A 15000-nucleotide genomic window follows, 5' to 3' on the forward strand; every position below is an offset into this window, starting at 1 on the left:
CTACCTCCCCGTGTCGGGAGTGGGTAATTTGCGCGCCTGCTGCCTTCCTTGGATGTGGTAGCCGTTTCTCAGGCTCCCTCTCCGGAATCGAACCCTGATTCCCCGTTACCCGTTGTCACCATGGTAGGCGCAGAAAGTACCATCGAAAGTTGATAGGGCAGACATTCGAATGAGACGTCGCCGCCGCGGGGGGGCCGGCGATCGGCTCGGGCGTTATCTAGAGTCACCAAAGGGGGGGCCGGGCCGGCGGCACCGCGGAGACCGACAGCCCGCCGGCTGTGAAAGCCGGCGGGCCCGCTGCACCGCGGCAAACCGAACCCGCGTGGGTTTTGGGTCTGATAAATGCGCGCGTCCCCGCGGAGACGGGTCGGCGCTCGTTTGCATGTATTAGCTCTAGAATTGCCACAGTTATCCAAGTAACGGTGGAGCGATCAAAGGAACCATAACTGATTTAATGAGCCATTCGCAGTTTCACTGTATCGGAACCGTGTGTACTTAGACTTGCATGGCTTAATCTTTGAGACAAGCATATGCTACTGGCAGGATCAACCAGGTAGCCCTCGCGTCCGGCGGTCTGTGTTTCTTGCATTGGAACCGGAGCTGAGCGGGGAGCCGGGCGCGGGGACCGGGCGGCGCCCGCGGGAGACGGCCTCCCGCGGGGTTACCCCCGGCGGCACCCCAGCCTCCCTCGTTTCTTTCATATTTATTTCGGACGTGGGCTACCGAAATTTCCGTTACGATTCAGCCCCCGTGCGCGGTGAGGAAGTCGGCTGGGCCTCGGTATGTACTCGGTCCGTAGAGGCCGCGTTACCGCGTGGCGGTCAGTCGCGGGAGGGAGCCGGAGCCGCCCGCACGCCCGCGACCGCAACACGCACTCGGAGGCGGCGTCTTCTGACAGACGCCGGTAGGGTTTGAGAAACATGCTTTTTCGGAAAGGACCGCTCGGCTGATGCGGGCCTGGGCTCCCGCGCCCCTCTCGTGGCGGGGCGGCGCGGGGTACCCGCGAGCGCGGCGGAACTCCCGTGTAGGACATCTCTGGGCCCGTGTGGCCAACGGGCACGCGACAGGGTCGTCTCGGTCTCGCGACGAAAGCGGTTTCGCGCTGGTTGGTGCGCTAGAGGTCGATCCGCAGGCCGAAGGAACCGTCCACCCGAACACCCCGGCGCGAGGCCGGGGCCGGCAGGGGCCCTCCGATGGCGGGTCATGCTTGCCAATCGGTCAGTGGTTGGTGTGGTGCAGTATATGTCAGGGTGTGGGTGCGAGATGGGCCGGGAGGACCGCTCCTCCAGCGTCGGACCCGAGTCATAGGAAGTGCCGTTTTGTCACAACCCCAGGGGTGGGGGGGTAACGGTAGGGAAGTGCCGGCCAACGCGCAGAGGTCGACCCGCAGGCCGAAGGAACCGTCCACCCGAACACCCCGGCGCGAGGCCGGGGCCGGCAGGGGCCCTCCGATGGCGGGTCATGATTGCCAATCGGTCAGTGGTTATGTGTGCTGCGGTGATGCGGTGCCGGCCAACGCTCAGAGGTCGACCCGCAGGCCGAAGGAACCGTCCACCCGAACACCCCGGCGCGAGGCCGGGGCCGGCAGGGGCCCTCCGATGGCGGGTCATGATTGCCAATCGGTCAGTGGTTATGTGTGTGCTGCGGTGCCGGCCAACGCTCAGAGGTCGACCCGCAGGCCGAAGGAACCGTCCACCCGAACACCCCGGCGCGAGGCCGGGGCCGGCAGGGGCCCTCCGATGGCGGGTCATGATTGCCAATCGGTCAGTGGTTGTGTGTGCTGCGGTGCCGGCCAACGCTCAGAGGTCGACCCGCAGGCCGAAGGAACCGTCCACCCGAACACCCCGGCGCGAGGCCGGGGCCGGCAGGGGCCCTCCGATGGCGGGTCATGATTGCCAATCGGTCAGTGGTTGTGTGTGTTGCGGTGGGGCCGGGAGGACCGCTCCTCCTGCGTCGGACCCGGGTCATGGGAAGTGCCGTGTGGCGGTGGTGGGGCCGGGAGGACCGCTCCTCCTGCGTCGGACCCGAGTCATGGGAAGTGCCGTGTGGCGGGGCCGGGAGGACCGCTCCTCCTGCGTCGGACCCGAGTCATAGGAAGTGCCGTGTGGCGGGGCCGGGAGGACCGCTCCTCCTGCGTCGGACCCGAGTCATAGGAAGTGCCGTGTGGCGGGGCCGGGAGGACCGCTCCTCCTGCGTCGGACCCGAGTCATAGGAAGTGCCGTGTGGCGGGGCCGGGAGGACCGCTCCTCCTGCGTCGGACCCGAGTCATAGGAAGTGCCGTGTTGCGCTGGTGGGGCCGTGCCCGCCAACAGCCTTCAGTGGTCGGATACCACGTTTGCAAGCTCCCCGCTGGAATGGGGACTTAGAAGAAATGAGGGGAAAATTCCCCCGGAGCTCCGTGCCTGAGGGCGGGCTGTGAGCCGCGCCGCGTCCGCCAACAGCCTTCCATGGTCGGACACCATTGTTCGCAAGTTGCCCGCTGGAATGGGCACATAGAAGAAATTTCGAGGATAACATCCACCAGAGCGCCAGGGCGGCCGTTATTGCAGTATGCGTCCGCCTGGCAGCTCTCTTCCGCGGGAACCATTGGGCAATTTCTTTCACGGAGGTGGACATAGAAGAATTTTTGTTTCTAAAAACGTGGTTCCTAAAAATGTGCCCCAGGTGTTTTGGAAAACCCGGGTAAACCTGGGAAGTAGGCAAATGACCCTCTGACTAGGGGTAAAAACGTTTGCCTACTGCAGCGCCCCTAATGCAATTCGGCGGAACTGCAACGCCCCTGGTCGCCTAAACGCTACCCCTGGTCGCCTAAACCTCACCCCTGGTCGCCTAAACCTCACCCCTGGTCGCCTAAAAGTCACCCCTGGTCGCCTAAATTGTCAACCCCTGGTCACCTAAATTGTCAACCCCTGGTCGCCTAAAGGGGACTTAGAAGAAATGAGGGGGCAAATTCCCCCGGAGCTCCGTGCCTGAGGGCGGGCTGTGAGCCGCGCCGCGTCCGCCAACAGCCTTCAGTGGTCGGATACAATGTATGAAAGTTCCCCGCTGGAAAGGGGACTTAGAAGAAATGAGGCAAATTTCCCCGGAGCTCCGTGCCTGAGGGCGGGCTGTGAGCCGCGCCGCGCCCGCCAACAGCCTTCAGTGGTCGGATACAATGTTTGAAAGTTCCCCGCTGGAAAGGGGACTTAGAAGAAATGAGGCAAATTTCCCCGGAGCTCCGTGCCTGAGGGCGGGCTGTGAGCCGCGCCGCGCCCGCCAACAGCCTTCAGTGGTCGGATACAATGTTTGAAAGGTCCCCGCTGGAAAGGGGACTTAGAAGAAATGAGCCAAATTTCCCCGGAGCTCCGTGCCTGAGGGCGGGCTGTGAGCCGCGCCGCGTCCGCCAACAGCCTTCAGTGGTCGGATACAATGTTTCAAAGTTCCCCGCTGGAAAGGGGACTTAGAAGAAATTTGTAAAAATTCACCCGGAGCTCCGTGCCTGAGGGCCGGCTATGAGCCGCGCCGTGCCCGCCAACAGCCTTCCACGGTCGGATACAATGTTTCAAAGTTCCCCGCTGGAAAGGGGACTTAGAAGGAATTTGTCAAATTCACCCGGAGCTCCGTGCCTGAGGGCCGGCTATGAGCCGCGCCGTGCCCGCCAACAGCCTTCCACGGTCGGATACAATGTTTCAAAGTTCCCCGCTGGAAAGGGGACTTAGAAGGAATTTGTCAAATTCACCCGGAGCTCCGTGCCTGAGGGCCGGCTATGAGCCGCGCCGTGCCCGCCAACAGCCTTCCACGGTCGGATACAATGTTTGAAAGTTCCCCGCTGGAAAGGGGACTTAGAAGAAATGAGGGGGAAATTCCCCCGGAGCTCCGTGCCTGAGGGCGGGCTGTGAGCCGCGCCGCGTCCGCCAACAGCCTTCCACGGTCGGATACAATGTTTCAAAGTTCCCCGCTGGAAAGGGGACTTAGAAGAAATTTGTAAAATTCACCCGGAGCTCCGTGCCCGAGGGCCGGCTATGAGCCGCGCCGCGCCCGCCAACAGCCTTCCTTTGGTCGGATACAATGTTTCAAAGTTCCCCGCTGGAAAGGGGACTTAGAAGAAATTTGTAAAATTCACCCGGAGCTCCGTGCCCGAGGGCCGGCTATGAGCCCCGCCGTGCCCGCCAACAGCCTTCCACGGTCGGATACAATGTTTCAAAGTTCCCCGCTGGAAAGGGGACTTAGAAGAAATTTGTAAAAATTCACCCGGAGCTCCGTGCCCGAGGGCCGGCTATGAGCCCCGCCGTGCCCGCCAACAGCCTTCCACGGTCGGATACAATGTTTCAAAGTTCCCCGCTGGAAAGGGGACTTAGAAGAAATTTGTAAAAATTCACCCGGAGCTCCGTGCCCGAGGGCCGGCTATGAGCCGCGCCGCGCCCGCCAACAGCCTTCCACGGTCGGATACAATGTTTCAAAGTTCCCCGCTGGAAAGGGGACTTAGAAGAAATTTGTGAAAATTCACACCGGAGCTCCGTGCCCGAGGGCCGGCTATGAGCCGCGCCGTGCCCGCCAACAGCCTTCCACGGTCGGATACAATGTTTCAAAGTTCCCCGCTGGAAAGGGGACTTAGAAGAAATTTGTAAAAATTCATCCGGAGCTCCGTGCCCGAGGGCCGGCTATGAGCCGCGCCGTGCCCGCCAACAGCCTTCCACGGTCGGATACAATGTTTCAAAGTTCCCCGCTGGAAAGGGGACTTAGAAGAAATTTGTGAAAATTCACCCGGAGCTCCGTGCCCGAGGGCCGGCTATGAGCCGCGCCGTGCCCGCCAACAGCCTTCCACGGTCGGATACAATGTTTCAAAGTTCCCCGCTGGAAAGGGGACTTAGAAGAAATTTGTAAAAATTCACCCGGAGCTCCGTGCCCGAGGGCCGGCTATGAGCCGCGCCGTGCCCGCCAACAGCCTTCCACGGTCGGATACAATGTTTCAAAGTTCCCCGCTGGAAAGGGGACTTAGAAGAAATTTGTGAAAATTCACCCGGAGCTCCGTGCCCGAGGGCCGGCTATGAGCCGCGCCGTGCCCGCCAACAGCCTTCCACGGTCGGATACAATGTTTCAAAGTTCCCCGCTGGAAAGGGGACTTAGAAGAAATTTGTGAAAATTCACCCGGAGCTCCGTGCCTGAGGGCCGGCTATGAGCCGCGCCGCGCCCGCCAACAGCCTTCAGTGGTCGGATACAATGTTTGAAAGTTCCCCGCTGGAAAGGGGACTTAGAAGAATTGAGTAAAATTCACCCGGAGCTCCGTGCCCGAGGGCCGGCTATGAGCCGCGCCGCGCCCGCCAACAGCCTTCCTTTGGTCGGATACAATGTTTCAAAGTTCCCCGCTGGAAAGGGGACTTAGAAGAAATTTGTGAAAATTCACCCGGAGCTCCGTGCCTGAGGGCCGGCTATGAGCCGCGCCGTGCCCGCCAACAGCCTTCCACGGTCGGATACAATGTTTCAAAGTTCCCCGCTGGAAAGGGGACTTAGAAGAAATTTGTGAAAATTCACCCGGAGCTCCGTGCCCGAGGGCCGGCTATGAGCCGCGCCGTGCCCGCCAACAGCCTTCCACGGTCGGATACAATGTTTCAAAGTTCCCCGCTGGAAAGGGGACTTAGAAGAAATTTGTAAAAATTCACCCGGAGCTCCGTGCCCGAGGGCCGGCTATGAGCCGCGCCGTGCCCGCCAACAGCCTTCCACGGTCGGATACAATGTTTCAAAGTTCCCCGCTGGAAAGGGGACTTAGAAGAAATTTGTAAAATTCACCCGGAGCTCCGTGCCCGAGGGCCGGCTATGAGCCGCGCCGTGCCCGCCAACAGCCTTCCACGGTCGGATACAATGTTTCAAAGTTCCCCGCTGGAAAGGGGACTTAGAAGAAATTTGTGAAAATTCACCCGGAGCTCCGTGCCTGAGGGCCGGCTATGAGCCGCGCCGTGCCCGCCAACAGCCTTCCACGGTCGGATACAATGTTTCAAAGTTCCCCGCTGGAAAGGGGACTTAGAAGAAATTTGTAAAATTCACCCGGAGCTCCGTGCCCGAGGGCCGGCTATGAGCCGCGCCGCGCCCGCCAACAGCCTTCCTTTGGTCGGATACAATGTTTCAAAGTTCCCCGCTGGAAAGGGGACTTAGAAGAAATTTGTAAAATTCACCCGGAGCTCCGTGCCCGAGGGCCGGCTATGAGCCCCGCCGTGCCCGCCAACAGCCTTCCACGGTCGGATACAATGTTTCAAAGTTCCCCGCTGGAAAGGGGACTTAGAAGAAATTTGTAAAAATTCACCCGGAGCTCCGTGCCCGAGGGCCGGCTATGAGCCCCGCCGTGCCCGCCAACAGCCTTCCACGGTCGGATACAATGTTTCAAAGTTCCCCGCTGGAAAGGGGACTTAGAAGAAATTTGTAAAAATTCACCCGGAGCTCCGTGCCCGAGGGCCGGCTATGAGCCGCGCCGCGCCCGCCAACAGCCTTCCACGGTCGGATACAATGTTTCAAAGTTCCCCGCTGGAAAGGGGACTTAGAAGAAATTTGTGAAAATTCACCCGGAGCTCCGTGCCCGAGGGCCGGCTATGAGCCGCGCCGTGCCCGCCAACAGCCTTCCACGGTCGGATACAATGTTTCAAAGTTCCCCGCTGGAAAGGGGACTTAGAAGAAATTTGTAAAAATTCATCCGGAGCTCCGTGCCCGAGGGCCGGCTATGAGCCGCGCCGTGCCCGCCAACAGCCTTCCACGGTCGGATACAATGTTTCAAAGTTCCCCGCTGGAAAGGGGACTTAGAAGAAATTTGTGAAAATTCACCCGGAGCTCCGTGCCCGAGGGCCGGCTATGAGCCGCGCCGTGCCCGCCAACAGCCTTCCACGGTCGGATACAATGTTTCAAAGTTCCCCGCTGGAAAGGGGACTTAGAAGAAATTTGTAAAAATTCACCCGGAGCTCCGTGCCCGAGGGCCGGCTATGAGCCGCGCCGTGCCCGCCAACAGCCTTCCACGGTCGGATACAATGTTTCAAAGTTCCCCGCTGGAAAGGGGACTTAGAAGAAATTTGTGAAAATTCACCCGGAGCTCCGTGCCCGAGGGCCGGCTATGAGCCGCGCCGTGCCCGCCAACAGCCTTCCACGGTCGGATACAATGTTTCAAAGTTCCCCGCTGGAAAGGGGACTTAGAAGAAATTTGTGAAAATTCACCCGGAGCTCCGTGCCTGAGGGCCGGCTATGAGCCGCGCCGCGCCCGCCAACAGCCTTCAGTGGTCGGATACAATGTTTGAAAGTTCCCCGCTGGAAAGGGGACTTAGAAGAATTGAGTAAAATTCACCCGGAGCTCCGTGCCCGAGGGCCGGCTATGAGCCGCGCCGCGCCCGCCAACAGCCTTCCTTTGGTCGGATACAATGTTTCAAAGTTCCCCGCTGGAAAGGGGACTTAGAAGAAATTTGTGAAAATTCACCCGGAGCTCCGTGCCTGAGGGCCGGCTATGAGCCGCGCCGTGCCCGCCAACAGCCTTCCACGGTCGGATACAATGTTTCAAAGTTCCCCGCTGGAAAGGGGACTTAGAAGAAATTTGTGAAAATTCACCCGGAGCTCCGTGCCCGAGGGCCGGCTATGAGCCGCGCCGTGCCCGCCAACAGCCTTCCACGGTCGGATACAATGTTTCAAAGTTCCCCGCTGGAAAGGGGACTTAGAAGAAATTTGTAAAAATTCACCCGGAGCTCCGTGCCCGAGGGCCGGCTATGAGCCGCGCCGTGCCCGCCAACAGCCTTCCACGGTCGGATACAATGTTTCAAAGTTCCCCGCTGGAAAGGGGACTTAGAAGAAATTTGTAAAATTCACCCGGAGCTCCGTGCCCGAGGGCCGGCTATGAGCCGCGCCGTGCCCGCCAACAGCCTTCCACGGTCGGATACAATGTTTCAAAGTTCCCCGCTGGAAAGGGGACTTAGAAGAAATTTGTGAAAATTCACCCGGAGCTCCGTGCCTGAGGGCCGGCTATGAGCCGCGCCGTGCCCGCCAACAGCCTTCCACGGTCGGATACAATGTTTCAAAGTTCCCCGCTGGAAAGGGGACTTAGAAGAAATTAGGCAACTTTCCCCGGAGCTCCATGCCTGAGTGCGGGCTGTTTGCCGCGCCGTGCCCGCCAACAGCCTTCAGTGGTCGGATACAATGTTTCAAAGTTCCCCGCTGGAAAGGGGACTTAGAAGAAATTATGAATATTTTTGTTTCTAAAAACGTGATCCCTGAAAATGTGCCCCAGGTGTTTTGGAAAACCCGGGTAAACCTGGGAAGTAGGCAAATGACCCTCTGACTAGGGGGGAAGAACGTTTGCCTACTGCAGCGCCCCTAATGCAATTCGGCGGAACTGCAACGCCCCTGGTCGCCTAAACGCTACCCCTGGTCGCCTAAAAGCTACCCCTGGTCGCCTAAAAGCTACCCCTGGTCGCCTAAACGCTACCCCTGGTCGCCTAAACGCTACCCCTGGTCGCCTAAACGCTACCCCTGGTCACCTAAACGCTACCCCTGGTCGCCTAAACGCTTCCCCTGGTCACCTAAACGCTACCCCTGGTCGCCTAAACGCTACCCCTGGTCGCCTAACTGACCCCTCGTGTGTGGGGATCAACGTTTGCCTACTAGGGCGTCCTCCGGCGGCCTCTCGGCAGTACTGCAGGCCCATTTTAGCCGAGCCCATTGAAATGAATGGGGGAATTTTATACGTTTTTGCCTTTTTTTTCCCCCCCTCGTTCTTTTTGTATTTATTCATTTATTTCAACTTTTACCGACTCAACCGCCCTCCGGCGTGCCCTCGGCGGTCCCGCAAGCCCAATTCGGCCGAGCCCATTGAAATGAATGGGGGAATTTTATACGTTTTTGCCTTTTTTTCCCCCCCCCTCGTTCTTTTTGTATTTATTCATTTATTTCAACTTTTACCGACTCAACCGCCCTCCGGCGTGCCCTCGGCGGTCCCGCAAGCCCAATTCGGCCGAGCCCATTGAAATGAATGGGGGAATTTTATACGTTTTTGCCTTTTTTTTCCCCCCCTCGTTCTTTTTGTATTTATTCATTTATTTCAACTTTTACCGACTCAACCGCCCTCCGGCGTGCCCTCGGCGGTCCCGCAAGCCCAATTCGGCCGAGCCCATTGAAATGAATGGGGGAATTTTATACGTTTTTGCCTTTTTTTCCCCCCTCGTTCTTTTTGTATTTATTCATTTATTTCAACTTTTACCGACTCAACCGCCCTCCGGCGTGCCCTCGGCGGTCCCGCAAGCCCAATTCGGCCGAGCCCATTGAAATGAATGGGGGGATTTTATACGTTTTTGCCTTTTTTTCCCCCCCTCGTTCTTTTTGTATTTATTCATTTATTTCAACTTTTACCGACTCAACCGCCCTCCGCGCGTGCCCCCGGCGGTCCCGCAAGCCCAATTCGGCCGAACCCATTGAAATGAATGGGGGAATTTTATACGTTTTTGCCTTTTTTTTCCCCCCCTCGTTCTTTTTGTATTTATTCATTTATTTCAACTTTTACCGACTCAACCGCCCTCCGGCGTGCCCTCCGGCGGTCCCGCAAGCCCAATTCGGCCGAACCCATTGAAATGAATGGGGGAATTTTATACGTTTTTGCCTTTTTTTTCCCCCCCTCGTTCTTTTTGTATTTATTCATTTATTTCAACTTTTACCGACTCAACCGCCCTCCGGCGTGCCCTCGGCGGTCCCGCAAGCCCAATTCGGCCGAGCCCATTGAAATGAATGGGGGGATTTTATACGTTTTTGCCTTTTTTCCCCCCCTCGTTCTTTTTGTATTTATTCATTTATTTCAACTTTTACCGACTCAACCGCCCTCCGGCGTGCCCTCGGCGGTCCCGCAAGCCCAATTCGGCCGAGCCCATTGAAATGAATGGGGAATTTTATACGTTTTTGCCTTTTTTTTCCCCCCCCCCTCGTTCTTTTTGTATTTATTTCATTTATTTCAACTTATTACCTGACTCAACCGCCCTCTCGCGGCGTGCCCTCGGCGGTCCCGCAAGCCCAATTCGGCCGAGCCATTGAAATGAATGGGGGGATTTATTACGTTTTTGCCTTTTTTTCCCCCCCTCGTTCTTTTTGTATTTATTCATTTATTTCAACTATTACCGACTCAACCGCCCTCCGGCGTGCCCCCCGGGCGGTCCCCGCAAGCCCAATTCGGCCGAACCCATTGAAATGAATGGGGGAATTTTATACGTTTTTGCCTTTTTTTTACCTCCCCCCTCGTTCTTTATTGTATTTATTCATTTTATTTCAACTTTTACCGACTCAACCGCCCTCCGCGCGTGCCCTCGGCGGTCCCGCAAGCCCAATTCGGCCGAGCCCATTGAAAATGAATGGGGGGATTTTATACGTTTTTGCCTTTTTTCCCCCCCCTCGTTCTTTTTTGTATTTATTCATTTATTTCAACTTTTACCGACTCAAACCGCCCTCCGGCGTGCCCTCGGCGGTCCCGCAAGCCCAATTCGGCCGAGCCCATTGAAATGAATGGGGGGAATTTTATACGTTTTTTGCCTTTTTTCCCCCCCCCTCGTTCTTTTTTGTATTTATTCATTTATTTCAACTTTTACCGACTCAACCGCCCTCCGGCGTGCCCTCGGCGGTCCCGCAAGCCCAATTCGGCCGAGCCCATTGAAATGAATGGGGGATTTTATACGTTTTTGCTTTTGCCTTTTTTCCCCCCCCCCCTCGTTCTTTTTGTGATTTATTCATTTATTTCAACTTTTACCGACTCAACCGCCCTCCGGCGTGCCCTCGGCGGTCCCGCAAGCCCAATTCGGCCGAGCCCATTGAAATGAATGGGGGAATTTTATACGTTTTTGCCTTTTTTCCCCCCCCCTCGTTCTTTTTGTATTTATTCATTTATTTCAACTTTTACCGACTCAACCGCCCTCCGGCGTGCCCCCGGCGGTCCCGCAAGCCCAATTCGGCCGAGCCCATTGAAATGAATGGGGGGATTTTATACGTTTTTGCCTTTTTTCCCCCCCTCGTTCTTTTTGTATTTATTCATTTATTTCAACTTTTACCGACTCAACCGCCCTCCGGCGTGCCCCCGGCGGTCCCGCAAGCCCAATTCGGCCGAACCCATTGAAATGAATGGGGGAATTTTATACGTTTTTGCCTTTTTTTTCCCCCCCTCGTTCTTTTTGTATTTATTCATTTATTTCAACTTTTACCGACTCAACCGCCCTCCGGCGTGCCCTCGGCGGTCCCGCAAGCCCAATTCGGCCGAGCCCATTGAAATGAATGGGGGATTTTATACGTTTTTGCCTTTTTTCCCCCCCTCGTTCTTTTTGTATTTATTCATTTATTTCAACTTTTACCGACTCAACCGCCCTCCGGCGTGCCCTCGGCGGTCCCGCAAGCCCAATTCGGCCGAGCCCATTGAAATGAATGGGGGAATTTTATACGTTTTTGCCTTTTTTCCCCCCCCCCTCGTTCTTTTTGTATTTATTCATTTATTTCAACTTTTACCGACTCAACCGCCCTCCGGCGTGCCCTCGGCGGTCCCGCAAGCCCAATTCGGCCGAGCCCATTGAAATGAATGGGGGAATTTTATACGTTTTTGCCTTTTTTTCCCCCCCCTCGTCCTTTTTGTATTTATTCATTTATTTCAACTTTTACCGACTCAACCGCCCTCCGGCGTGCCCTCGGCGGTCCCGCAAGCCCAATTCGGCCGAGCCCATTGAAATGAATGGGGGAATTTTATACGTTTTTGCCTTTTTTTTTCCCCCCTCGTCCTTTTTGTATTTATTTACTTATTTCAACCTTTACCGACTTAGGGGCCGCTTTGCACCGCCTGTGCCCGGGGAAGGTGCTCCTATTCGGGCCAAGTGTGACACACGCCCGCCCTCCTCCTCCGGAGCTTCCATTAGGGTAGACTTAGGGGCCGCTTGGCACCGCCTGTGCCCGGGGAAGGTGCTCATATTCGGCTTCACTGTCAGGCAGCATGCACTCCTCCTCCGGAGCTTCCATTTGGGCAAACTTAGGGGCCGCTTGGCACCGCCCGTGCCCGGGGAAGGTGCTCCTATTCGGGCCAAGTGTGACACACGCCCGCACTCCTCCTCCGGAGCTTCCATTTGGGCAAACTTAGGGGCCGCTTGGCACCAGCCTGTGCCCGGGGAAGGTGCTCATATTCGGCTTCACTGTCACACAGCATGCACTCCTCCTCCGGAGCTTCCATAAGGGCAAACTTAGGGGCCGCTTGGCACCGCCTGTGCCCGGGGAAGGTGCTCATATTCGGCTTCACTGTCACACAGCGTGCACTCCTCCTCCGGAGCTTCCATTTGGGCAAACTTAGGGGCCGCTTGGCACCGTCTGTGCCCGGGGAAGGTGCTCATATTCGGGCCAAGTGTGACACACGCCCGCACTCCTCCTCCGGAGCTTCCATGAGGGTAGACTTAGGGGCCGCTTGGCACCGCCTGTGCCCGGGGAAGGTGCTCATAGTCGGCTTCACTGTCAGGCAGCATGCACTCCTCCTCCGGAGCTTCCATTTGGGCAAACTTAGGGGCCGCTTGGCACCGTCTGTGCCCGGGGAAGGTGCTCATATTCGGGCCAAGTGTGACACACGCCCGCACTCCTCCTCCGGAGCTTCCATTTGGGCAAACTTAGGGGCCGCTTGGCACCGCCTGTGCCCGGGGAAGGTGCTCATATTCGGGCCAAGTGTGACACACGCCCGCACTCCTCCTCCGGAGCTTCCATTTGGGCAAACTTAGGGGCCGCTTGGCACCGCCTGTGCCCGGGGAAGGTGCTCATATTCGGGCCAAGTGTGACACACGCCCGCACTCCTCCTCCGGAGCTTCCATAAGGGTAGACTTAGGGGCCGCTTGGCACCGTCTGTGCCCGGGGAAGGTGCTCCTATTCGGCTTCACTGTCACACAGCATGCACTCCTCCTCCGGAGCTTCCATAAGGGCAAACTTAGGGGCCGCTTGGCACCGTCTGTGCCCGGGGAAGGTGCTCCTATTCGGCTTCACTGTCAGGCAGCATGCACTCCTCCTCCGGAGCTTCCATAAGGGTAGACTTAGGGGCCGCTTGGCACGGCCTGTGCCCGGGGAAGGTCCTCATATTCGGGCCAAGTGTGACACACGCCCGCCCTCCTCCTCCGGAGTTTCCATGAGGGTAAACTTAGGGGCCGCTTGGCACCGCCTGTGCCCGGGGAAGGTGCTCCTATTCGGGCCAAGTGTGACACACGCCCGCACTCCTCCTCCGGAGCTTCCATTTGGGCAAACTTAGGGGCCGCTTGGCACCGCCTGTGCCCGGGGAAGGTGCTCCTCTCCGGGCTAAGTGTGACACACGCCCGCACTCCTCCTCCGGAGCTTCCATAAGGGCAAACTTAGGGGCCGCTTGGCACCGCCTGTGCCCGGGGAAGGTGCTCCTCTCCGGGCTAAGTGTGACACACGCCCGCCCTCCTCCTCCGGAGCTTCCATGAGGGTAGACTTAGGGGCCGCTTGGCACCTCCCGTGCCCGGGGAAGGTGCTCCTATTCGGGCTAAGTGTGACAGACGCCGGCCTATTACCCCCGGAGCGATGGAGCTGGGGGCGCTCGCTCCCCGCCCGTGCCCGGGGAAGGTGCTCCTCTCCGGGCTAAGTGTGGCAGACGCCGGCCTATTACCCCCGGAGCGATGGAGCTGGGGGGCGCTCGCTCCCCGCCCGTGCCCGGGGAAGGTGCTCCTCTCCGGCCTAAGTGTGGCAGACGCCGGCCTATTACCCCCGGAGCGATGGAGCTGGGGGGCGCTCGCTCCCGGCCCGTGCCCGGGGAAGGTGCTCCTCTCCGGGCTAAGTGTGGCAGACGCCGGCCTATTACCCCCGGAGCGATGGAGCTGGGGGTGGGCGCTCGCTCCCTGCCTGTGCCCGGGGAAGGTGCTCCTCTCCAGCCCCAGGTCGCCTAACCCCCTTACCCCTGGTCACCTAAACCCCTTACCCCTGGTCGCCTAAACGTCTCACCCCTGGTCGCCTAAACCCCTTACCCCTGGTCACCTAAACCCCTTACCCCTGGTCGCCTAAGTGGCCCACCCCTGGTCACCTAAACGTCCCACCCCTGGTCACCTAAACGTCCCACCCCTGGTCGCCTAAACCCCTTACCCCTGGTCACCTAAACGGCCCACCCCTGGTCGCCTAAACCTGCCGCCCCTGGTCACCTAAGTGGCCCACCCCTGGTCGCCTAAGTGGCCCACCCCTGGTCGCCTAAGTGGCCCACCCCTGGTCGCCTAAGTGGCCCACCCCTGGTCGCCTAAGTGGCCCACCCCTGGTCACCTAAACGTCCAACCCCTGGTCGCACTTAGTGCAATTCGGCCCACCTCGCGTCCGGGAGGAGGCCATCCTCTTCGGCCTGACTTTCACGGACGCCGGCCTGTCTCCTCCGGAGCCTCCACGCGGTTGAACTTAGGGGCCACTCGGCCCACCTCGCGTCCGGGGGAAGGCCGTCCTCTTCGGCCTGACTTTCACGGACGCCGGCCTGTCTCCTCCGGAGCCTCCACGCGGTTGAACTTAGGGGCCACTCGGCCCACCTCGCGTCCGGGGGGAGGCCATCCTCTTCGGCCTGACTTTCACGGATGCCGGCCTGTCTCCTCCGGAGCCTCCACGCGGTTGAACTTAGGGGCCACTCGGCCCACCTCGCGTCCGGGGGAAGGCCGTCCTCTTCGGCCTGACTTTCACCAACGCCGGCCCCCAGTCTCCTGTTGGACTTAGTGCAAATTCTTACTCACGCCCTTACCCCTGGTCACCTAACCAGGGGCAGGTCCCCCGCACCTCGCGTCCGGGAGAAGGCCGTCCTCTTCGGCCTGACTTTCACGAACGCCGGGCCGTCCCCGACGGAGCATCCACGCGGTTGAACTTGAGGGCCACTCGGCCCAACTTGTGTCCGGGAGAAGGCCGTCCTCTTCGGCCTGACTTTCACGAACGCCGGGCCGTCCCCGACGGAGCATCCACGCGGTTGAACTTGAGGGCCACTCGGCCCAACTTGTGTCCGGGAGAAGGCCGTCCTCTTCGGCCTGACTTTCACGA

At 58.6% G+C, this 15000-nt stretch overlaps 1 non-coding gene across 1 annotated transcript in view; it reads right to left on the reverse strand.

Annotated features, from left to right (window-relative positions):
- The window catches only part of LOC148314278 (18S ribosomal RNA), a 1933-nt gene extending 1377 nt beyond the window's left edge, over positions 1–556 (reverse strand). The window contains exon 1 of the ribosomal RNA XR_015841855.1: positions 1–556. This exon is cut by the window's left edge and continues 1377 nt beyond it. This is a non-coding gene — a ribosomal RNA (18S ribosomal RNA).
- Between the last annotated feature and the right edge of the window lie 14444 nt (positions 557–15000).

The sequence above is a fragment of the Idiotropiscis lumnitzeri genome, unplaced genomic scaffold (genome assembly GCF_059441095.1).
Source record: "Idiotropiscis lumnitzeri isolate Australia: NSW breed Sydney's pygmy pipehorse unplaced genomic scaffold, RoL_Ilum_1.0 HiC_scaffold_345, whole genome shotgun sequence".
NCBI classification, from domain to species: domain Eukaryota; kingdom Metazoa; phylum Chordata; class Actinopteri; order Syngnathiformes; family Syngnathidae; genus Idiotropiscis; species Idiotropiscis lumnitzeri.